At 38.9% G+C, this 22,015-nt stretch overlaps 1 pseudogene; it reads left to right on the top strand.

Moving 5' to 3' along the window:
• Positions 1 to 5,091: 5,091 nt before the first annotated feature.
• On the top strand, positions 5,092 to 6,594 carry LOC145052490 (flavonol 3-O-glucosyltransferase UGT89B1 pseudogene; annotated as a pseudogene).
• The last annotated feature ends 15,421 nt before the right edge of the window (positions 6,595 to 22,015 follow it).

Raw genomic sequence — 22,015 nt, 5'->3', positions numbered from 1 at the left:
GGTTTTATATGGAGAGATGTTGGTAGAAATATGCTTGGAACTCGGAAGCCAAAAATATTATTTAACATGAAGTGACTTCATGGCTTACGTTGTTTTCGTTAAACGGTTATGGTTTATTTAGGATATAACAAATTATATGACTTGTTTGACATTAATTAATTAGCAACCATTATAAAAGGTTTGGTGACAATGATTTTGGACCATAGTTTAGTTTTTATTTTACTTTTGTATTTACAGGGCTATATAACTTATATGTTCATTGTTTTGTTCATAAACTTCAGCTAGTCATTGTGGCGGTCACAAAAAAACATCCCGACGTTGGAGACTTTTTTGATATGTTAGTTGTTCTAATGAATGTTGTGTGTGCTTCTTGTAAACGTACAAATATGATGTGCGAAAGTCAAAAAGAAAAACTAGAAGAATCCATTGGTCAGTGGTGAAATTGAAACCAAAAGTGGATTAAACCAAGAACTTTCTCTTACTAGAGCCGGAGATGCGCGTTGGAATTCTCATTATAAAACTCTATCGCGTTTGGTTGGTTTGTTTTCATCTATTTTTGGTGTGCTTGAATATATTGAAGATGAAGGCCTTAATAGTTTTAGTCAACGTCAAGCAAGTGGTCTTCGCATATATCTTCGATCATTTGATTTTGTGTTCTACTTGCAATTGATGTTGAAAATTTTAGGGATCACAAACATATTGTCGCAAGCTCTACAAAGAAAGGATCAAGATATCGTGAATGCTATAAGTTTGGTGAAATCAACCACTACAACATTAAAAAAGATGAGAAATGATGGGTTTGATGCACTTATATTGGATATCACCTCTTTTTGTGAGAATAATGACATTAAAATGTTGAACGTGGAAGAAGTTTATGTCAACCCAAGAGCTCGAAGACAATATACCAATATTTTCAATCGCCATTTTTACGAGTTTTTTTGTTTTAACATGTTTTTGGATATGCAAATCCAAGAGTTCGGTGATCGTTTTAATGAAATAAGTTCTGAACTACTTATTTGTATGACACTTTGAATCCACATGACTCATTTTATGACTTTGACCCATCAAAGTTACGGAAGTTAATTGATTTCTATCCACATGATTTTAGCTATAAAGATAGGTTGGATATTCTACGAGAACTTTTGGTTTAACCCAATCATATGCAACAAGATAAAAGATTTGCATCTTTGAAGAGCATATCTGACCTTGCTAAAGTAATGGTGGAAACCAAGATGCATTGGTTCTTTCCTTTGATTTATCGGTTAGTGAAGTTGTCGCTGGTCTTGCCGGTCGCAACCACAACGGTAGAGAGATGTTTTTCCGCGATGAAGCTTGTAAAGTCAGATTTGCGGAATCGAATTTCAGATGATTTTCTAAATGATTGTGTAATTTGCGCGGTTGAAAGAGAATGATTTTCAAAGATTACAAATGAAAATGTTATCAAACGTTTCTTAGCTATGTGCCCTCGTAGATTTCAACTGTAAAATGACATTTAGTTGAATGTTTTAATGTTATTCTACTTTTTGGTTATTATTATTATTATTATTATTATTAATCTACACCGGTCAACGGTCAACTATACACCCACTTGACTTTCGGGCTGGATCCGCCACTGTATATAAGTATTTAAATATTCTTGAAAAAACTCTTTATATACCAAATCAAACACTATCTTCTTTTTAGGATAGAGAGGGTAAACGTTTTAAATAAATAACAAGTTAACAAACATGTTATGTGGGTAACTAGACGGAATAGCCGTGGTGAATCATGAATTTTCTTTGTCCGAAACATTAGTGATCTGGCTGGCTACATGATTCATTGATTGTGTCGGGCAAAAATTACCGCATTTGAAGAAAATGTGTATTAGTATTTCACTATGATATAAAAACATTTCACAATTAACTTATAGGTGAATATAACACTTTGTATGGCCTAATTGGATCACTAAAGGAGCATGACCCGGTAAGCCTTCAATCCTTGTCCTTCCGTTCTCTCTTTTCCTTTTCGAATTATATATATGGAGTGAAAAAATTAAAACGAAAAATAATGGGAGTAATAAAATTGAAAAGTTTGTTTCTTTTCTGCCACTTTTTGTTAGAGTTTGAGACGTCATTAAGTCACGTCAACGTTACATAACCAAATAACGAATGTCAACATGTCATGCCATCATGCAACGTCAACGTCCCATGCCACGTCAACAGTGACAACTAGATGACCGGGTAAAGTGGTCAATATTGCAACAAATCAAAAACCATAGTATTAAATTGCAATAAAAAAACAGAATGTCAAAATCGGAATAAATAAAAATATAACGATTTTTATGCAATTTACTCTTAATTTATTGAACTAAATAGTCAAATTTCAAACCATTCATAGTTTTAGCATAAACATAGACAATTAACTTCAAAATTCGAACAATCACATAACCAAGTCAATATTTGACAATATAATCAGTTAATTACAATAAACAATTACAAAAATAGGCATCAAACTTTAATAACACAATTTCACAATTACATATAATTAGAATATATAATACACAAAGAAAAAAACAACAAAAGAAAAGAGAGGAGAGTAATATATGGACTCTAGATAGTAGATACTTCTATTTCCGATTTAAGAAAAAGGACATTTTTTGTTTTACTTTGTAGTTGATTTATTTTCTAGATGTGTCAAGTATTAAACCATCACAAATAAGATTTTTGATTGGTATGGACCGGAAAAAGTATATAATTCTTTATAAAATATTTTTTTGTTTAATAAATTAGTTGATTAACTAATAAAAAAAATATGAGGCCTAACTACAAGTAGAGTATAGAGTATAGTGTAAAATCTTTTCTATAAAAAATATTTTTTTGGTTTATAAATTAGTTATTAATTTAATAAATATTTGGAATGAGGTTTTGTTCTTCAATGGAAAATAGTTTTTCAAAAGTTTATTGGAATAGTAAAAAAAAAAGATTTAGGTCATTTTGGTCATTTAACTTTTAATTTTGTGTTCATTTGATCACTTAACTCATTTTAAGTTTTAAAAGGTCATCAAATTTTTGGTTTTGTGCTAATTTAGTCACCTGATTTTTGGTTTGGTCACTTAACATTCAGATTTGTACTCATTTAGTCAATTAAAACCAGTTTTCCAAACCGATTATATAGGATTGGATACCAAAAACCGGTTCATAAGTCTCAACAAATACAAATTTAGCCAAAGCCAGTTTTGTTTTTTGTTTTTTTTTTCTTTTATAAGAGAAACTTAAGTAGTTTCAAATCCGTTCCATACCAATCAAAAATCTTAAGTTTTTATAAAATACGTAAACAAAATTCCCTTATAATATAAGCCCAACCAAATTTATAATCTTGCTCTTTAAGTGAAAGCAATAATCCTAACACTTGTTGGTATATTTCTTATTCAAACTATTTTTACTAACCCGGTGTTACATTACATGCAACATGTTGGATTTTCCTTGTCAAATTATTTGTGCCCCTCTTTTTCTTAGTGAAAGGAGTAAAGTAAGCATCTGTGATATAAATATACGGAATTCACGTGTTAGTTGATGTATGCACGAAACCCCTGGATAGCAACATATGCACATGAATTACGACAAAAATTATTACCTTCAAACATTTTGAATCCTAATCTTTGATTTAAAACCGATCATTCAGATTTCAAAAGGGCAACAACACTTCCTTAATTGACCGGTATAAAGTTTAAAAATTAACCTCGTATAATATATTTAATACATGATAAAAAAAAAACGTTACGTTGTATACAACTATTCAAAAGTAATTAACCATGAATTTGGAGTTATGTTATCTAAAATACTTCTTAATATAAACGAAATGAAATATATAACCTCTCTCAAAGACCCAAACATTGGTTTTGGAAATAAAAAGGGTTAATTTCAAATTGGACAATGAACTATTTAAAATGTTAAAAAAAAAAAAAAAAAACTGTGAATTAAAAAAATATTATCATAAGGTCATGGAATATTTAAAGTGTTAGAAAAAAGTAACCTCATATAACAAGTTTAACAAGTCAAATTTTGGGTTAATGTTAAAATCGGTTAACAAACTATTTAAATTGTTCATGAAACATGTGAATAATTAAAAAGAACGTATATCAAGAAAGATTAATTGCTTGAGGATTTTGTTAAACCTCAAGCTAATTTGAAGTTTTGAGCTTTAGAATATGAAAAATGGTTCTTCTCGAATTCTCATATTGAATGTACAATGTTATAAGGAAAAAAAGTGAGAGTACCATGCTCCAATTGTCATATATTTTTCAAATTAAAATATGTTATAACATAAATAAGTGGAAGTAGGATACAAATTTTTTTTAACAACCAAAACATATAATACATAAATATATGAAATTAAATTGTTATTTCTTTTATATACCGCTATTAATAATGATCTAAGACGAAAACATGATAAAACTTCCATTTAATGTTCATAATGGATGAAAAAAAATCCTCAAGTAGAAGAAAAATGTTGATGGATCAACCCAATCTCTTGTGACCCACACCTGAAGTTTACCTTTTTTTATAAGACCGTGGCATTTTAACTTTGAAAATGAGAAAGATTTTGTATTACAGATAATGACAATTTCAACCCCTTTACCTAGAAATGAGTCGATTGAGTTATAAATTAACTCCAATCGAAGAAATGAGCTGGAAAGGTTAGACCCTAAAATCTAAATACAATATAAAAATGAGCTTTGAAGTTGTTTTGCAGTTTTGTACAACAGTCGACATGATCCAATTTCAAAATATCGAAAAGACCAAAACCACGACGCTGATGGACCCACAAGAGGAATTCAATGTCAACCCATCCACTTGTTGATTCCTCCCTCTATCATCAACTCAAGTGATTATTTATAGAGAGTAAACGTAAGCCCTGACGTCACTTCATTCTTCATACCAATGTTTGTTAGCTTCTAAATTAAATGTTTCCATTTTTTAAATCAAATAACAGTGAACACATTTACTAATTTTAAGTATTCAAACGAACCACGTAAAACATCTTCATTAAGCAAGACTCCACGTTCGACCAATCTATCTATATAGTCGGTAGTCGACATACGCTATTAATCATAAATCCACTTCGTTTGTTTTTTAAGCTTATAAATATCAACTTTCTCTATTCCCTGGATAGATCAAAAAACCTTTACAAAGTATGACTCACTCAACACATTTACTCGTCTACCCCTTCTCTAGCTCCGGTCATATCATCCCCTTACTCGACCTCACCGACAGCCTCCTCCGCCGTGGCCTAACCATCACTGTCGTCATCTCCCCCCTCAACCTCCAACTACTTGACCCTCTCCTCTCATCCCACCCCACTTCTCTCCACAAGCTTCTCTCCCCTGATCCCGAAATTAACCTATCCTCTCATCCCCTTATCAGCAAAGTAATTTCCACTCAGAAACAGTTCGACCCCATCGTTAAATGGTTCAGATCCCACCCTTCGCCGCCGGTGGCCATCATCTCTGACTTCTTTCTTGGGTGGACTAGTGAACTCGCTTCCCAACTTGGCATCCGGCGCGTGGTGTTCAACCCTTCAGGTGTTTTTGGTATTTCCATTATTCAAACCATGTGGCGTGATGCGGCAGAGAATAACGACTATAATGGTGTCGACAAAGATAATAACTCCTTGGTTTCTTTCCCGGAAATCCCTAGCTCGCCGGAGTTTCAAATGTGGCAGTTGCCAACAGTCTCACGTAATTTTAAAAAAGGAGATCCGGATTACGAGTCTGTCAGGAAAGGAATGTTGTCTAATATGACTAGTTGGGGGTCTGTGTACAATACATTTGAAGACTTGGAGAAAACCTACATGGATCACATGAAGAAACAAATGGGTCATGATCGGGTTTGGGCCGTTGGCCCATTACTTCCTAAAGATGGTACCGCTCGTGGCGGGGCAAGTGCGGCGCCACCGCATGAGCTACTCACGTGGTTAGACAACAAACCAGATGAGTCTGTTGTCTATATATGTTTTGGAAGCCGAACCACATTAAACGAGAATCAAATGAGTGCATTAACGGGTGCACTTGAGCTTAGCAATGTTAATTTTATTTTGTGTGCAAAAGGAAGTGATTCGGCGTTTAAAGAACGGGTGGGTGATCGAGGGTTCATAGTCGAAGGGTGGGCCCCACAGTTGGCCATATTGAGACATCGGGCTGTAGGGTCATTTGTGACTCATTGTGGGTGGAATTCCACGTTGGAAGGAATTTCAGCAGGTGTGATGTTGCTGACGTGGCCAATGGGTGCTGACCAATATGCAGATGAGAAGCTATTGGTTGACGAGTTGGGTGTTGGGAAACGAGCTTGTGAGGGTCGACCTGATAATGTACCTGACTCGGTTGAGTTGGCTCGATTGTTGGATGAGTCGATGAGTGGGGAGATATTGGAACGAGTTAAAGTGAAGGAGCTAAGTCAAGCAGCTAAAAAGGCAGTCAATGGAGGATCCTCGATAAGGGATCTAGATATGTTCGTTAAGCTTATATGTGAGCTCTAAATTCTCGTAATTTAAGCAGCTAGCATGATTGACATGTAATTTAATAAAAAGATATATGATTATTAATCATAATTTTAGATATGCACCCCTTTGTTTTACATACATGCACACCTCACATACACACATTTTTATTATAGATTAAAGAGTTAATATATAATTTAGATTATTAGTTCTACACGTGATAGTTTTTATAAAGTATTAAAAACTGAAATAGTTGTATCATATGTTAGGTTCTTTAAGGTTGAATCCCCACATGTGGAGATTCTACCGTTTCATACATACAATCAAACATATTTGTGAACTTAGGGTAATCAGTCTCAGGGCTTCTAATCTAGCTCTACTAGCCAAATGGCTTTGGAGACTCAAGTCGGACACTTCTTCCCTTTGGGGGAAACTAGTCATATCTCTTCATAGAATGGACTGGATTTGGAAATTCTTCCCAGTTAGTTTAGATGTATCTTGCGTTTGGAAAAACATTCTGAGTATAACTAAAGACTTTGCCACGGTAAATATTAATATTGCTGAACTATTCAAAAAAGAATTAGGAAATGAGAATCTAACGGCATTTTGGCATGAAGATTGGATTGGGGTTGGAATTCTAAAAGATAATTTTCCGTTGTTGTTTAAACTTGAATCGCAAAAGCAATGCATGGTCAAAGATCTCTATCATAAAATTAGGGACGGATTCGCATGGGTCTGGGTTTGGAAAAGAATGCCTACAACAGTGGAGGAAAAAACCGAATTAAGTTGCTGCAATTTAGTGCTCCAGGAAGTCAGCCTTACTTTTTCGATTGATAGGTGGAAGTGGACTGCAAACATCTCTTGACCTCCCGTATAAACACCATTAGAACAACTGGGTCCCAATTAAAATTAATTTTTTTTTGGATGGCGTGCGGTACCTAATTGCCTCCCAAGAAGGGCGTTGTTAGCAGGATAAGGGCTAGACAAATATTTCATTAAGAAAGAGACGATTCACCGAGGAACTCTAACTAGATCTAGGGAGTGTCTCCATCAGATACACTTTTCGTGGTTAAACAATAGAATTGAGAAAATATTGTTATAATGAATGAGGAGCGTCGTCAATTGGTCAATTCATTTTTTTGAGAGTTTGTTGCTTGTGTAAAGTGGCAATTTTAAAAAGAGGAGTGGCTCTTACATCTACAATGTGTTCACTATGTGGTGTGTCAGACGAGACTGAAACCCATCTCTTTCTGCATTGCCAAAGTGTAATGGAGATTTGGGAGCTACTCAAGAATTGGTGTGAATTGGATGTAGGGATGCAAATGAGTCAAGCTACTCGTGAGCTACTTGGAATCAACTCGTTAAAAGATCGACTCGAAACCAATTTTAAACGAGCCCGTGCTTAATATTAAGATCGTTTATTAAACGAGCTCGAGCTCGAGCCTATGTCACTAAGCTTGATTAGGCTCGTGAGCCTAAACGAGCCTGTATATAATACAATTTATTATTATTTTTATATATTAAAATAAAAACATATTTGGAGAATTAAGGATATAGGGTATTCGTAAACGAGCTTCTTACCAAGCTCGAACCGAGCCTAAGCTTATTTAGGCATGTTAGACAAAAACGAGTCGATATCGAACCAGAGTCAAGCTTGTAAAGTTCTTTACGAGCTCGAGTTGAGCTCAATACAATGAAGCTCGAATCAAGACGAGTTCAAGCTCGAGCCCCTTATAACTTAAACGAGCCCAAGCCAAGCCTGGTTAGGCTCGGGCTCGACTCGGCTCGTTTGCACCCCTAATTGGATGTATGAAAATCTGGAACAATTGTTAGCACTTTCACATTGTTTTTGTCGTTCCCCAACACAAAAGAAAGTGATGCATGAGATGAGATTCTCTTGATTACTGTTTGGTTCATATGGAAGGCAAGAAATGACTGCATTTTCAACAATGTGGTAACATCCTTATCATGGATTTTGGAGGCAATTAAGTCAAATGCGTTTCTCTGGCTAAAAAGTAGAAAGATAGATAGATAGATATGTCGCCTGGTGTGTGTATCTCTTTCTTAAGATATGCATAAGTTACTGGTGTCGTCGATTGTTTTCGGTTGGTTTGGTCGTGGGTTTTGTTGTCACAAATTGGTGCTCCCTTACATTTGTCTAATATGGAGGCTTTTGACTTGATGGATATGTCACGAACGTCTATGTCTTAACATAAGCTGTTGTGTTTTGGATTCAATTTATTATTAGACTATCTGACCCTTCATGTGATCTGTTGCAAATGTCTAATGGTTTACACAAGTTGCTATGCACGAAATACTAAGTAATACCTCTTTCATAATTCTGGACAATCTAAACAATGGGCGTGACTCTTAACTCTTAAGAATTCATAATAAAAATGCCAAAGTCAAGTTTTACCCTGTTAATATTAAGCTTATAAAAAATATCAACCTTAATAACACAATTATCATCTATTAATGACTTAAACATGTTGTGTTTTGGATTCAAGTTATTATTAGACTATCTGACCCTTCATGTGATCTTTTGCAAATGTCTAATGGTTTACACAAGTTGCTAAGCATGAAATACTAATTAATATCTCTTTCATGATTCTAGACAATCTAAAAAATAGGCGTGACTCTTAACTCTTAAAAATTCATAAAAAATGCCAAAGTCAAGTTTTACCCTATCAATATTAAGCTTATAAATATCAACCTTAATAGCACAATTATCATCTATTAATGACTTAAACATGACTTACAACACAAATTTACTCGTTTACCCTATTGATGGCTCCAACCATATTATCCCCTTACTCGACTTCACCCACCTCTTCCTCCGTCATGGCCTCACCATCACCATCATCATCTCCACCTCCAACCTCACTCTACTCCACCCTCTCATCTCCTCATACAATGGCGGTTTTACTATGGTGTTAGTAGTGTTACCGACAACTCCCGGTTTTCCCAGACGCAATGCAACTTGATTTTTTTTCCTACTGTCATGACAATACTAAAATTTTTCATGACACTCATACTATGAAATTCTGCGTCCACCCATGTCCTCATACCCCTCTTCCCACCACAAACTTCTCTTCTATGAAACCGACCACCACTCATCCCCTTATCGCCAAAGTAATTGCCACCTAACAACTGTTTGACCCCATCGCCCCATGGTTTCAATCCCACCCATCACCACCAATGGCCATCATTTTCGATTTCTTTCTAGGGTGGAGCAATGAACTCGCCACCTACCTAGGTATCTGACGCGTGGTGTTTTCATGTTTAGGTGCTCTCGGTTCTTCTATTTTTCATATGTTTTGGCAGAATCAATCGGAAATTAACATGCTCAATAGTGACGAAGATGAAAGAGAAAGCTTCTTGCTTTTGTTACCTAAAATTCCCAACTCGCCGAAGTATCCTTGGTGGCAGTTATCACCGTCGTGGCGTGCTTACAAAAAGGGAGAACTAGATTAGCAATCTGCACCACCCGGTTTTGAAAGTGTTTGATTGTGTCTTCGGAGGCCAAGGATCAATGTTGTAAAACTCGTCGAGTTGTCCGATTACTTCTACGAGTACTCGCTACTCGTCCTATTGCCAAGGCGAGTTGCAGAATCCGAGTACTCCCCGATCAGACCCTTACTGAACTGAGCGGTATTGTAAAACCCGGTCAACTCGGTTATTAATATGTATAATGTACTTAATGATTTATTATTTAACGTACACACATGTGATTATTACTACATATATATCTTAAATTTTCAACAATTATTCACAAAGTGAGACCATTATGCGTTTTTCTATTTTTGTGTATTCACATGTATCTAATATTGTTATATATTTCAATCAACTTTTGATTTTAACTTATGAATTTGACATATATAATTTCCTTAAAAATATTTCTACATGAATTACCGAATCCGAGTACTCCCGAGTACTCGCTACTTGGTAGTCGACCGAGCAGGTACCGAGTAACGAGTTTTACAACCTTGCCAAGGATATAATCGTAATCTGAATATTCGGTCTTTTATGGGTCTCGGGGAAAGGTTTTAAGGCTTGGGGTGTAGCTAGGAGCGTAGGGCTTCTTGCCACCTTTTTGTGGATATAAAGATCGTCGAAAACGAACTTAGAACGAATAAGTTATAGTACTTTAAAGTTGTTGGCAGAATTGGTCCCTGAATGGAAAAGCTTGCATTTCAGCCCATGCATGCAAGGTGGCAGCAAGGTGAGTACGCCCAACGTAGTGCTGGATAATGAAACGCGGATGTTGAAGACGTACGCCCAGCGTACGAGGATTACGCCCAACATACGTCTAGGATCTCCGAAACCCTAACTTTTATGGTTGGCTCACTATTTAAAGCACCTTAAGTCCGAGGGGGTGCGCCTCCCTTTCATTCTTAGAGCCTTAAACCCTAAATTTGAGTGATAGCTTCATCCAAGAGTGTTGTGAGCTTTGTGGGTGCATTTTGGGTGGGTTTTGGTGCATTTCAAGAAGATGGAACTTGTTGCAAAGATAGGAATTAAGGAGGAGCTTGTGGATCTGGCATTTAGGACTCATTCTCAGCTTGATGAAGGTCTAAAGCTTTGATCTTGATCATTCATCTCTTAGATCTACCATTGTGAGTTTTAGTATATTTTGGTCCCAATGATGGAACTTTATGGTTGAAATCCGACTCTTAGGCTTAGAGTTGCCACTCTATGTGTTAAATGAGTCCCTAATGCAGAAAGTTGTCATCTTGGAGGTCTTAATGGGTTCATGCAAGAGTTAAGACCATTTCTATGGAATTAGATTATCATTTTTGGAGTTTGAGCTAATATGGGTCATGCAAAGCCATCAAGCAAGCAACTTTATGGTTTAAGACGTTGAAGAGGACTTAGATCTGTAATTGTAGCTTTTGGAGTAGAGTATTAAGCACTTAATGGAAAAGTGGCTTAACAGAGGAATACGTTGGGCGTACATGCAGGTACGTGCAACATACACTCCATTCAGCCAGTACGCTTAGCGTACAGAAGAGTACGCCCCGCGTACTCAACAATGATAGGTTTAGTGTGTTTTGGGCCTCGGGTTAGGCCAAGCATTGGACTTTGTGTTTTGGGGCCCTATTGGGCCATTAGGTTTTGGGATTGATATTTATTTGTAGAGGCCCATTATGGTTTTGAGCCCAATTTGGAAATTAGGCCATTAAGGACTTATGGACATTATAGTATCGGGCTTTTGTTTTGGGTTTGTGCCTTAGTTTTGGATCATACTGGGCCAGGGGTAGAATGGTCATTTTACCCCATGCATGGATTAAGGATTATGGTATGGGAACCAATTTCTAATTGGGTATATTAATTGGTAGTGACAGCTCGAGAAGCTGGTGGGGCAGCAACTAAGGAATTCATGTGGGAAGCTTCTGCAGTGCGAGGTGAGCCTTCTCACCATACCAATGGGTCTAAGGCACCAAGGCCGGCCCATTTTATATTTTGTGGTGCACTAGTTGTAGTAGAGATATGTGGTATGATAGTTAGCTTTATGCTAAGTGGTATGCTAGTGATTATATGATATGTGGTATGCTAGTTGTCTCTATGATACTTGCATTGAAGACCATGTGGGGTAGCCCATGACACACTGGTATAAGACCCTGGGGGGGGGGGGGGAGTCCATGGCATTTTTGTAACTGAGCTCGGCTAGGGGAGATGCATGTATATGTTGTATGAGCTGGTAGAGTTGCATGCTAGTTCTGAGTAGTCAACAATAGGTTGGTTGGATATGTGGTGCTTGTAGCCATGAGGATATTGGGTGTCATGCTGGAATGAGAATGATAATTGGTATTTGTAACTGTAATGTGTATGTTTTTAAAATTGTATATGGTTAGGATCTTATAGCCTTAAAATAACTGATTTGACCTTATTTCCTGTGGGCTTAGGGTAGAGTCTATTATTCGACAGTCTATTAGATCCTGTTCTGTGTATAATTTGCATGCATAAGGCAGCCGGCAGCGAGAATGGATGGATGTGGAAAGCATGGGTTGTGGTATGTGGGCCGAATGTTTTATGATAGTTCTTTGGATAGGAGTGCTACTGCACGAATGATGCTTGCTTTGTGCTTTGTGGAACTCTTAATGATGGGAGTCAGCCACTAAGTGGATATGACGATATCCAAGAGGTGGATGGCTGGCATCACGCGGAGTTCTTCAGCAGCTGAAGGCAGGGCGCTAGGAAAGCCTAGGATATGCTCCAGTGAGCTTAGTAGGGTGGTTCAGTGAAGTTGGGAACCTAGGAGGTGCTACTGTCACACCCCGAAACCGAAGACGGAAACGTTCCGGGGTGGAGGTGACGTCATGTTAAGTATCACAACCAATGTACATAGCAAACATAGTAAACACAACCATTACATTACATAGAAATATTTACATTTGTTTGAAAACAAGATGATACAAATTTTATACGTATACATCATATAAACAAAAGAACAGATGAGACTTCTATACGCTCCGTCTTCTCCAAAAGATCGCGGGGTACCTGTCTAACGTGAACCTGAGAATACAAGCAGTTTTGAAATATCAGCATAAAGCTGGTGAGTTCATAAGTGGTTCGTTTCTGGTAAAAGAACAAGTTTCCGTTAGTTTTCCGAAAAAGTTGTTATCCAAGAAAATCCCATATTTTCTTATGAAAGAAGTTTAGTTAACCATATGTAAAGCAGACTATTTATGAAAAGTAAAGTAATCCCAGGAAAAACCCTTATTTTCCTTATATGTTGGTGTTTTGTTGTCTTTCCGGAGTAATGTGTACAAGTATCTAACATACTTGCATCGATAAGTAAAGTTCTTTTAAGACCTGGTTATCCTTGAAAAGTACATTAGTTTTAACACGTTTATAAAACTAATATAGGGTTTGAGTTTGAGACCCGGTGGAAATCTACCCGATACCGACGTTATACGAGGCTTATGGTCATACCCGATGTAGTTGTCGTACCCCGACGTGGTCGAAACTAAAAATTTTCCAAATAAAATTTGGGGTGTTTTCACGTGTTTCAAATGGGTTTGCTCACTCACGAGGTCATAATAAAGGTCTCAATTTAATTAACTTAACTCAAAAATTAACAGAAAAATTGGAATACAAATGATTTTTATTAACGGGAACGGGTTACAATGACGGAATTAATTTCGGGTTGTCACAGCTACAGTAGAGATCATCTTGCTGTTTAGCAAACATTTAGTATAACGGTGGAGTAAGCGACTTAGAGGATTCGGGAGGATTGCTGAGGAAAGTATGGATTGGTGTGGAAGGTAGTATTGGGCCCGTACTACTGAAAGCACAAGATTCATACTCGAATCAGTGAGAGTCTTGGAGAATTTGAGAAGCTTATGGGAAGGAGAATTCTTGGTTATGCCTTAATCGTAGGAATAGCTGCTTTGCAGAATGAGAATGAGCACGCATGGATGGGACCAAAGTTTGGTCCTGGCTCCAGTGGTGAGCTAGTTAGTGGAATGACTGCCAAGATTTTGAGTTCGCCTTGGATCTCTTGTATCATGCGGCAAGGGTTGATTGTGCGATTTATTGCGCTTTGGGAATTTGAAACTATGTTTGGGAATAGTTTATAGCCGGTTTAGAGCAGAGGTTGCTCCATCTACTGTAGTTCACCCGTTGGCGTTTGTTCTGGTGAGTGTGTCAGGGTGCGAGACCCTAAATGATATGGATCTCAGAGCTGAGGACGAAAGATTGATTAGGAGCACCTCAAGGAGAGAGGTTCAGGTCTAGTGAATTTCTTAGAGGGTCTCGGGCGGAGACCCAAGAGTTTGGATCTGCTTTTGAGAGGCCAGCAGGGTCGGATCCAATGCAACGCTTGCAAAAATTGCGAGATGAAGTTTTGTTCCAAGGGTTTGGATTGTCATTGGAATTGGAATGAAGTGTTTCGTCATGTTCTCAGGGTGGTCAAGGTAACTCAGGAGGAGGTGGTCAGGATTCCTCCAGATGTTTGCGGATATGCTATCTTCGGCCATTTCCGGTGGATATCGGGTATCTGTATCGCTTGGGAATTGTGATAAGTTAGATATCGGGTCAGTTTTCTACTATTGTCTGGGTTAGCAAGGGTTTTCAGATGCCATTCAGCATGTCGAAGAATCTTTGAGAGATCTTCAGACGGATGTATCTCGCGGAGCGGATTCCGCGTGTACCGTGATTGCTCTGAGTCATAGTCGGAATCTGTTATGTGATCTGTGTTGCTACGGGTATAGCAGGTTTGGTCACGTTTTTAAGGATTGCCTATAGGGATCAAGCTCATTTTATTTTCGTTGTGTTCAGGTGGACGACAAGGAGGTCGATTGTCTGACGGTCAGGGAGGAGTAGTGAGTGCACCTGCTCTAGTCGTTTTTGGGGTTGGTTCAAGGGCTTGAACGAGGGAGTTATGACTAGTTTTCAGTAGCCTTAGTATTTATGTTTGGAAGAGCTATCGCGATTGCCGAGGGAAGAGAGAATTGTCGCTGAGATTTTGATTAGACTATCCATTCGTTGGACTCCGAGATCTGATCGTGATATCGCTTTTAAGTGTTTGAAGTCATTGATGCTGTTGGGATACAAGAAGTGTTAGCTGGATTTCAGGAAGTGTGTTGTTTGGGCGGGGATATTTTTGGTGTGCTAGCTTTGGTAAGTACCGACTGTCAGCAAGGTGAACATTGGAACGTAATGAGGATTGGGAATCCTTCAATTTTCGTGTGCCGAGCGGACTTAGTTGAATCTAAGTAGGGGAGAACCGTCCCGGTATCCAGTACAAAAACAAGGGTGAAAGTGATGTAAGACTACGGGGAGCCGTAGCATTCACTAATGGTTAGTTGGGGTATAGTGCTGTAAGACTGCGAGGGAGCCGTAGCATTGACTAGCAGTAGAGAGTGTTGTAAGAGTGCAGGGGTGTCGTAACATTCACTAGCAGTAGAAAGTCTTGTCAGATTGTGGGGGTGCCGTAGCATTCACTAGCGGTAGAGAGTGTTGTAAGATTGTGGGGGTTTCGTAGCGTTCACGGGTTCTTTCAGGTGATTTGGACTAGGGCAGGCTAGTTTGCAAGGTTGTGGGGGAGCCACAACTTAATTAAGATCAGGACCAGAGGTGATTGACCGATCAGTTATTTGGGGGCGAGCCCGGATGGTTATGGGAATTTAGAATGGAACCGGTAGAGACTGCTGAGCTAAGGGTTGGACCTTGTGATACAGGATCTTGTGGTTGAGTAGTGCATGTTTCTGTAGGGCTACGGCTGGGTAGCCCTGATATTGGATCTCATAAGAACCTGGTGGTTGGACCGGGTGCGAGACTGGAAGCCTCGGGGAATTGGCTAAGGGTATTTATTAATCGGTTGAGTAAAGGATGACGGAAAGTCATGGTGCATTATGCAAGTGCCAATTCGAGGATCTCTAGATAGGAGCGGAGTAACAATTCAGATTTGGATAGGAACCCGAATCGAAATTCATGTAGGATTTTGTTTCAGTGAGATGGGATGTGGGGCATCTATATGCCAAGGGCACCGAGGGCAGAATTCCAGGGTGGGGAAGGGGTTGGTTTGATGGTAGTTTAAGCCATTGTGATGTGTCTCGAGTGGCTCTATCCGTAATAGAGCCACAACATGTCAGAATCAGGAAACGGTAGGTCGAAGGAGGCTGGGTATGATGTAAGACTACAACTATTCTTGTAGTATTCACCTTTTTGCGTCAGATTCAGTGGCAACAAGTTGTCAGCCTATCTCGATCGGATGGATCAAATTGATTGAAGGAGATAGGGCAGTTTTGGTTAGATGAGGTATCCTTTGGAGGTCGTAGGGGACTGCTGAGTGTGTTTTTAGCTCAACAATAGGGTAGGTGTACGGTGTTCTGGACAGTTGGCAGACAGGTTGGGACCAGGAGGTTCCCGGTTGTTCTTCAGGAAAGCAGCCATGTGATGGCAAGAGGACTAGGAGCGACTTCAGTGATTTGGGGTCTGTGTGTGGAATTGCTTGTTATTCGGTAGTCGCAATTGATTGGTGATTTTGTTCTTTAGGAAGCCTCAAGGTATTACGAGTGGGAAGTATTCTATCTAGGTTGGTTTCTTGTGAAATCAGTTCAAACATGATTCGATGGGAAGTCTGTCAAGGAGACAGACCATCTCAAAACTTCAGATTTTGGATGGAGCAGACGTCATCAAGTTGTAAGGAATTCATTCATCTTCGGGTTCTAGAAGCCTACGAGGGTTGTGTTCGGTTGCCTTGGAAAGGCTATGGTATGCTCGGGGCTGTGGCCATGAGGCCTTAATTGTGTGGCGTGAGGAATAGTAAGGAATGATTTCGAGAACAAAATCTAATTTAAGTGGGGGAGAGTTGTAACACCCGGTTTTGAAAGTGTTCGATTGTGTCTTCGGAGGCCAAGGGTATAAGTGTAATCTAATGATTCGGTTTCTTATGGGTCTCAGGTTTTATTCGAAAGGTATTAAGGCTTGGGTGTAGCTAGGAGCATAGGGCTTCTTGCCACCTTTTCGTGGATAAAAAGTTCGTCGGAAACGTACTTAGACAGAAGAAGTTATAGTACTTTGAAGTTGTTGGCAGAATTGGTCCCTGAATTGAAAAGCTTGCATTTCAGCCCATGCATGCAAGGTGGCAGCCAGGTGATTATGCCCATCGTAAGTTGGGGTACGCCCATCGTAGTGCTGGATAATGAAACGCGGATGTTGAAGACATACGCCTAGCGTACAGGTATTACGCCCAGCGTACGTCCTAGATCTCTAAAACCCTAATTTTTAGGGTTTCCTCACTATTTAAAGCACCTTAAGTCTGAGGGGGTGCGCCTCCCTTTCATTCTCAAAGCCTTAAACCCTAAATTCGAGTGGTAGCTTCATCCAAGAGTGTTGTGAGCTTTGTGGGTGCATTTTGGGTGTTTTTTTGGTGCATTTCAAGAAGATGGAACTTGTTGCAAAGATGGGAATCAAGGAGAAGCTTGTGGATCTGGCATTTGGGACTCATTCTCAGCTTGATGAAGGTATAAAGCTTTGATCTTGATCACTCATCGCTTAGACCTACCATTGTGAGTTTTAGTACATTTTGGTCCAAATGATGGAACTTTATGGTTGAAATCCGACTCTTAGGCTTATAATTGCCACTCTGTGTGTTAAATGAGTCCCTAAGGCAGAAAGTTGCCATCTTGGAGGTCTTAATGGGTTCATGCAAGAGTTAAGACAATTTCTATGGAAGTAGATTATCATTTTTGGAGTTTGAGCTTATGTGGGTCATGCAAAGCCATCAAGCAAGCAACTTTATGGTTTAAGACGTTGAAGAGGACTTGGATCTGTAATTGTAGCTTCTGGAGTAGAGTATTAAGCACTTAATGGAAAAATGGCTTAACAATGGAGTACGTTGGGCGTACATGCAGGTACGTGTAGCGTACACTCCATTCAGCCAGTACGCCCCGCACACTCATCAGTTATGGTTTTAGTGTGTTTTGGGCCTTAGGTTGGGCCAAGCATTGGACTTTGTGTTTTAGGGCCCTGTTGGGCCATCAGGTTTGGGGATTGATATTTATTTGTGGAGGCCCATTATGGTTTTGAGCCCAATTCGAAAATTGGGCCATTAAGGACTTATGGACATTATAGTATCGGGGTTCTGTTTTAGTTTTGTGCTTTAGTTTTGGATCATACTGGGCCAGGGGTAGAATAGTCATTTTACCCCATGCATGGATTAAGGATTATGGTATGGGAACCAATTGCTAATTGGGTATATTGATTGGTAGTGACATGGTGTGTTTGAAACGAACTAGTTTTAATCCTACTTTTTAATATAAATTAGACACACAAAAGGCAGTGAACCTGTCAATTGATGGTATAGTTTAGCAAGCAGGGTATCGAATACAGGGAACGACAATTAAGCTAATTACTAATATTACCTAAAAGCTAGCAATAAAAGAAAATGGTTTTCTCTAGTTTTGCAAGACTAGAAACTTAAGTGCTTAACTAATACTCAACTAAGCAACTAACAACTAAGCAAATGAAAATCAACTAAATTCAATAATGGGAAAGACTTTTGTTTAGGTTTTGAATCATTTATTCTTATGGTTGATTTTAAGTGCAATGGATTAATTAGCATTGGCTACCGATTATTGTGATTAGGTTCACGTTCGCTATTACTAATCCTTAGAAAACAAATCAATTTAAGCAGTTATCAAGTGATTAAACTAATTAATTTCCTAGTTTATTGATTCGGGTTAAGTAAGACTTGTAGTAGCTAATCAAATTGCTACTTCAATTAACCTCTTGCTGATGGTTCGTCACACAAGGCTTACACATTAATTTTCCTATTTTGTAGTTAACCCTAGTTTCACGTTCGCTATTCCTAGGCATATAACAATGTTTTCACACAAATCATATGAGATTAGCAATTAAGAGATGTTCATGCAACTTAATATGCTGATTAATTAACAGAAAATGGTTGTAGTTAACACATAAGGTTCTTTAACAAGCTTAACAAAACAAAATCACCAAATTAAATTAATCCAATCATAAAATCAAACCATATTCATAAAGTCATCTATCCTAAACAAAAGTTATGAGTTTTTAGCTTATAATTAAGGCAAAAAACAACTCAAAAACAAAATCAATTGATGCAAACATAGTTTAAACAAAAGATTAAGTAAAGAGTACACTTGATTTGCCTTGATCTCCCCAAAATCAGATGATTAGACTTGATCTTCGAGTTCCAGAGCTTTAGCAGCAACTTGAATCGCAAATTGATCCCCAAGGGTTCTAGAGAGAAGTCCTAAATTCGTGAATTAAAGCCTCTTTAGGGTTTTTTCTTTCTTTCTTTCTTCTTCCTTCAATTCCTAAGCTTCCTATAGCTTTTTATGCTTCCTTTTGCTTCCGAGCTCATCTTTTAGGCTACAAATACATTTTAAACATATTTAAGTACCTTTTGTTCATAATTTGTATTGAAATGGCCAAAAAGTATTAAGATTTAACACAAAATATATGACTAATTATGCACATATCAAAATACCCCACACTTGACTTTTGCTTGCCCCCAAGCAAAACTGAATTTTAACATACTAGCATCACATAAAACAATCCCAATCAAACCCAACCATTATGCCAAGACCGCAACACATGCATTTGTGTCTAAATTTTTCCTAAGGACCCCCCTCAATTATAAATACTAACAATCCTCATAAACACTCGCCCACTTCTTTTGAACTATGCTCATTTTATGCATCCCTCCGAATCCATCCTGAGAAAACTTCCTAACCTCAATGTATTTTTGGTTAAGCAACCCAAGAATACATAATCTAGAAAATTACAACTTTTCGATACCAATATGGAGCTTATTGGAGTTCTTCACTTCTTTGATAATTGAATCTTGATTTCTTTGAATTCACCACCTTTTTAATTGATTTTCGGTATCTTCAAATGTAACATCCAAAAATTTTACGCCAAATTTAAACTTTTCCAATCATAAATAAAACCAAATAGTATTTGTTTACAAAATGTTTTCAAATCATTATTCATCAGAGTGTCCCAATAACCAGATCATAAGGATGAGGAGCGGTACGGTCATGCCTTTGCCTTGCCATGATCTCCTAAAGTACCTTAAACAATAAACTGAAAACCGTAAGCCCGAGGGCTTAGTGAGCTACCCCCAAAATACCAATACCACACTGATAATACCATATTAGTAACAGACAATCAACAACATGCATACTGGGCCATCAGCCTGACTAGACCGCCCTGACAATCTATCTGAATCTGTCCTGAGCCTTCGGCATGACTGGACCGCCACGTGAGCTTACAGTCTCCCCAGACCGCTCATAGGGTGTGTTGGCCTTCAGCACAAAGCAAGACCGCCTCAACCTGTAACGACCCGTCTCCGGTATGATAATTCCTTGGTTTTTATTTTGAAGTTTTATAAGGGGGACTCGGCGAGTTCATAGCCTGACTCGCCGAGTAGGGTCGGGATGTCGAGCACGTGTTAGCTGGCGACTCGGCGAGTCCACATTCTGGACTCGGCGAGTCTGTCCGTCTGGGATAAACCCTAAATCCCCGGGTTGCCCACTATTTAAGCCACCTTATAGCCCCCAATCTCGCCTCCTTCACCCTCAAAAGCTGTGAGAAAACCCTAATTCGTTCTTGAGTGATTCTAAGTGATTTTGTGTGCTAATTGTGAAGGCTTGAAGAAGGAGAAGAAGAAAGGAGCAAGGAGAAGGATTGTAGAGCAGAGATTCAAGGGAAAGCAAGAACTCTTTGAGGTATTCTTCAGATTTCCTTCCCTTTTATGCTTTAAAACCCTTTCTAGATCTTGTTTATGCTTTTCTAAAGCCTTATGTTGATATGGAAGCTCTCTTATGCCGAGATAACCTTAGATCTGTTCATTTAGGAGTTGTAGAGCCCAGATCTATTGCCTTTATGGAGCTATTTTGCATATCAACCCTAGATCTACCCCTTTTAAGCATCTTTTAGCCTTTATTCCCTTGTTCATGCGTTTGTACACGTAAAGTTTGAAACTTTACGTGGTAAATCAGCTTATTGGACTCAGATCTATCATTTGTATGTTTTGGATTCGAGCAGAATCGAGTGTATAATAGTTGCATGGCGGTGACTCGGCGAGTCGGAAGAACGACTCGGCGAGTCGAGTCGCGAGTCCCCGATTTCTTCCTTTTCGCGGTGTCGAGTGGGACCAGTGAGTAGTGGAGTGGACTCAGCGAGTTTGAGGGTAGACTCAGTAATGGAAGGACTCGGCGAGTTGTTCATACAACTCGACGAGTCCAAGGCAATCTTCTTAAGCTCAAGAACAACTCGTCGAGTTGTTCATATGACTCGGCGAGTCGGATGAAGATTGTCTGAGTTCTTGGATCGAATGAGTACTCGTCGAGTCGATGCCATACTCGACGAGTAGCAGCGAGTAGGGTCGAGGAGTGAGAGCAAGGACTCGGCGAGTTGGCGGCCCAACTCGGCGAGTCAGGTCAACTGTGGGTTGACTTTGACCGAGAGTTGACTTTGACCAAGGGTAAAAGAGTCATTTTACCCAGTGCAGTGTTTAGTATTTGATTGAGTGTGTTTATGGACTTGTAGCCGGGGAGATACCGGAGCAGCAGCAGTTAGCTTCCAGAGCCATACACTCAGCCGCCAGTTCACGAGGTGAGTTTCCTTTCAGTAGGAGCGGGTCCACGGCCAATGCCGGCCCGTTTAATTATCAGTAGTTCCGGACCTTGGTCTGATGCAGTAGTTAGAGTGCTTGATGTCTTTGTGATACAAGCATGTTTGTGTTATGTGTTCCGGACTCTGTTCCGATGCAGCATGCAGTTTATGTGTTTTTAATAGTTGCTATGTTTTATGCTATGCCATGATCAGTCAGTTCCGGACTTCGGTCCGATGCAGTTAGTTTCGGACTTCGGTCCGATGCAGTTAGTTCCGGACTTCAGTCCGATGCAGTCAGTTCCAGATTTCGGTCCGATGCAGTTAGTTCCGGACTCTGGTCCGATGCAGGGGACAAGGTCCCAGTCAGTTCCGGACTACGGTCCGATGCAGTGGGCAAGGCCCAGTATGTGTTTTATATATGTATTGTTTG

Source organism: Lactuca serriola, chromosome 5 (assembly GCF_051521515.1).
Source record: "Lactuca serriola cultivar US96UC23 chromosome 5, Lser_US96UC23_V15, whole genome shotgun sequence".
In the NCBI taxonomy this organism is placed as follows: domain Eukaryota; kingdom Viridiplantae; phylum Streptophyta; class Magnoliopsida; order Asterales; family Asteraceae; genus Lactuca; species Lactuca serriola.
The sequence above is the reverse complement of the archived record's forward strand: the minus strand, read 5'-3'. Positions and strand labels throughout refer to the sequence as shown.